We start from the raw sequence: 4,374 nt of genomic DNA, 5'->3' as shown, positions 1-4,374 counted from the left end.
ACAATTGGAAAAGGTAGGGTTAATTAAGGCAACATCCACTGTTTTTGACCTTTTGTCATCCTTACAAAAATGTATATGGGGTAGAAAAAATCATTTTTGTATTATTCATATTAGAGCCCATACTGGATTCCCTGGGCCTTTGGCAGAAGGCAATGCTATTGCAGATACACACATGTGTACAGTGTTCGCCTTATTGTCTGCCTCCCCTTTTCAGCTTGCCCAGGAGTTCCACACAAATTTTCATGTTAATGCAGAAACCCTGAGAAGAAAATTTAACATAACATGAGAACAAGCTCGCGAAGTGGTATTGAAATGTGCGCATTGTGTTTCCCTGTGCCTCAAAAGAGCATAGGGGTAAATCCCAGAGGACTTAAACCATTAGCAATCTGTCAGATGGACATTACCCATATTTCTGAATTTAGATCTTTAAAGTATATCCATGTATCAGTGGATACCTGCTCAGGTGTCATTTTTGCCACTGCTCATGCAGGGGAAAAGGCGCAACACGTTATTTCTCATTGCCTTCATGCCTTTGCTGCGTGGGGTATGCCGAGACAAATTAAAACAGATAATGGACCTGCCTATACATCACAAAAATTTTTACACTTTTTTCAAGCTTTGGGAGTACATTTAGTTCATGGCCTGCCCTACAATCCCCAGGGCCAAGGTATTGTGGAAAGAGCAAATGCAACTTTAAAATATGCTTTAATTAAACTAAAAGGGGGAATGGGAGTACAATTTAAGTCCCCCAGAGATAAATTAAATCTTATTCTTTTTATTCTTAATTTTTTTTTTATTCTTAATTTTTTAAATTTGGATTTTGATGACCGTTGTGCTGCAGATCGTCATTGCTCTCCACATGTTGCTAAATCTGTGTCTGTCCTATGGAAGGACATCCTTACTGGACAATGGAATGGCCCTGATCAGGTTTTGGTATGGACACAGGGAGCAGTGTGCATCTTTCCACAGGATTTCAAGAAAATCCCCTTTGGGTGCCAGAACGCTTGACACGACCGTGGGGAGAGAAACCTACCGATAAGGATGGTGATGGCTTGGGAGAGAGAGTTATGGGGGATAGTAAAGGCCCTTCCCCTACTGGTTCCCTTGAGTATTGATGCTGGCGTTTATCCCAGATTCTGTGCAATGCCTTGTTTAATGTATCCTTGAAAGGGAGTCTGTGCCTTTCTGTGGAAAATAATTGTAAACTTACTTCTGTATGTATGGTACCTCCCTTTTTCTTTTTAGTTAGTTAACAGGACTAGTTCTTTTGAATTAGAATGCTCTAATATCGCATGCTTTTTGTCTCAATGCTGGAATGCTACTAGACCCCCCCCCCAGCGATGGTGATCAGAATACCCATAGCTATACCCTGCCCTCTGGGGGTGCAGGAGGGTCAGTTGTCAGTGTTCCTAAGGAATAGGAGAGATTTTGGAATTACAGCCGCCATCGTTACAGCAGTGATTGGAGATGCTGTGGTGGATGGTATGCATGCGCAGGTGGGCGCAGGCCAACCAACGACTGCTGACTCAAGGCTATGACGGCTATAGAGTCAGGTAGTTCGCCCCATATTTGGCTCAGTATGATGGATCATTAATCCATGATGGGTAAGACTCTCACATGTGCATACCAACCTAAGACAGGTTGGTGAAAATGAGTTCACCACACCAATGATGGGTAAGGATGTAACATGGTTGAGGGCAACCTAAGACAGATGCGATCCCAGAGCCAAGTTAATTAAACAAAAAGGGGGAGATGTGGGGAGCAGGAGCGGCCTCAAGAGCCAAGAGGGCGCCCTGGCTGATTGCCAAGCCCCATGATCCCTACTTACCAAGAACCTGAGCCTGTGCACTTGAACGATCCCGTGCTGTCCGCCTGATGAGTCACTGGCCTATCACCGCGTGCCCTGCCTGCATGCACGGCTCGTGTTCAGAGCATGCTGAATGCTAATTGATCCAGGAGAGGGGGGAGGGATGAGATCAGAGGGCAGAGGGAAAAACAAAAGAGAAACTGGACGAGCCTGAGAAAAAGGTGGAAGCTGCTTGAAACCCTCCTTGGTATTCGTGTCGGTTTTTTTCCCATCTCTGCCAGTCAGAGTGCGGGGTTGCAGCAGATCTGAACCAACAGTCAGTGGAAGTGACAAGCAGCGTGAGATACATAGAGGGGAGGAAGGCCAGGTACAAAAGAATGTCACCACAGAAAAGGCCGAGTCATCCCAGACCACAAAGACAGGATGACCCATGCTTAAGGATTCAGCAGGGCCTGGAGGAGAGGGAACAGGTGGAGGAGCCTGGCATGGGCTCTGGGAAGCTGGACACCAAGCCGAGCCTCCCTTTGCAACACCTGGAGTTCACATAGCCCAGGCTCGCCAAACATCTTCAGAGTGTGATGCAGGCGTGCCCTCCCTCACCTGAATAATTTCCTTGTGAGGTAGAGAAGCAACACCTGGACAGGATGTGCAGCCAGGAAGAAGAAACCCGCCGAGCTTCCACCAGGCAGAAGGGCACAAACAGTCTCTGTGAGGGGCCACATGGAATGAGTAGAGACGATGGCTGCGGGACTTGCCCGGCGCTCTAAGCAACCTCCACTCCTTCACGATCCAGGGCTCGACCTCCAGTAAAGTCTTTGCTTGATTCTGAGTTAACTTCCAGTCTGTGCACATTCAAGAACCAGAAAGTACTAGTTCATTATCCACAGTGTAGTGAGCTGGTGTGTAGAGAATGCTTTCAGGCTGGATTGTGAGAGAACTGTGCTTGTGGTCCTCCCTGCTGACCTAGTGACCCTGAGTTCACTAGGGCCAGGGAAGATGATACAAGGCAGAGGGGGCCTGGAGGCTTAGGAATCTTCCAAGTGGTTTTTCCTTACTCTTGAAGTTGGGCCCTTGGAGAGCTGGGCTTCATTACGGAGCTGAGTGGATGCCTCCCGCATGTAAGGTCTCATCCCTTGCCTGAGTGGTGTTGGCGCACAGGGTGGCAGGCATGCCCACAGGATGGGCTTCACATCGTGAAGGCAGAGGGCCTTGCCAGCTTTCCACAACTCCCACTGAATTACAGCCAACACTCACCGCTCCATGGGAACTCATAATTAGTCTAGCTTTCTGCCAGGACTGTTTGCCACATTATCTGTGTAGGAGGGACATTATCTGGTTTAAAGGTTTTTTTTTTATTTTGCATCTTCATAGACATCGGTCAAACTAAACAAATTTGGTTGAACATGAAGCTTTTCTCTTGCAAGCGCCAGATACGGTGGTGCAGTGGTTGAGCTATGTGTAGAATGGGAACATCTCTGTTTGTTCTGCAGTGGGCACTAGCAGGTGGCACCCTTGACAATCCTGATGTGAGTGCTGAGCAATGACTTCCATCTGTGCAAGGGCACAGAGGATGCCGGATAGCAGAATCTTCAGGAGAGACCTGGGGGAGAACCCAGAAAGTCCGCACAGTCCTGAGGTCGTCTTAGGGTCTGTGCAGAACAATAGACGCACTATTAGGATGCTTACAAAGAGATGACATCAAGAACGGAATTGTGTCCTCACAAATGTATAGGCTGAGACTCTAACCCCTAGTACCTCAGAATGTGACTGTATTTGGAGATCAGGTCTGTAAAGGGGAGATTAAGTGATTAGGGTGAGGTCATAGGTGTGAGCCATAATCCAAACAAAGCCGACATCCTTATATGGGGAGGTGACTATGACACAGACATGCACAGAGGGAAGTCCATTGCAGGGAGGTGGTGAGCTCTGTGCCAGATTCCTAAGTGCCGCAGTAAACCAGTGATGAAGCATTTCCATAGTGTATTTCTGGGGAAACCAATGGTGTGCCTTTGGGCAAGCGACAGATGAGCCTGTCATCCATCAGCTCTTTAAACTGGAGTCCTTTGTGAGGACCTAGTGAGGCCAGATGTGACAAGGGTGAGGCACAGGGACAAGACTGAGTCAGTGCTAAAGACAGGATCCCTGAAGGCAGTGGGACTGGATGAGGTGTCCTCTGAGGGGACTGGACGAGTTGCTAAGCTCCTTCCCTCTATAGTAGCATTATCTGTTCACTGTGAAAAACAGACCTTCTGAGAAATGGAGCCCAAAGTATCACGGCACATGGAAACACACACACATGGTATATATGTGTCTGTATGTGGGAGATTCTCTGTGAGAAACTGGCTCATATAATAAAGGAGGCTATGACATCCCATGATCTGATCTCGGCTAACTGAAGAGACAGGAAAGTCAGGGTGGTTTCTAGTCCAAAGGCTGAAGAATCAACAGCACTGGTGTAAAGCCCAGCTGGGGGGCTGAGGAGGTAGATGCCCCAGCTGATGCAGGGAGGTAAAGCAGAGTGGACAGACTCCGACTCCTCCTCCCCCCCTCCCCCCTCCCCCTCCCCC

Source organism: Mus pahari, chromosome 3 (genome assembly GCF_900095145.1).
Source record: "Mus pahari chromosome 3, PAHARI_EIJ_v1.1, whole genome shotgun sequence".
In the NCBI taxonomy this organism is placed as follows: Eukaryota; Metazoa; Chordata; class Mammalia; order Rodentia; family Muridae; genus Mus; species Mus pahari.
This window is presented reverse-complemented; position numbering follows the sequence as displayed.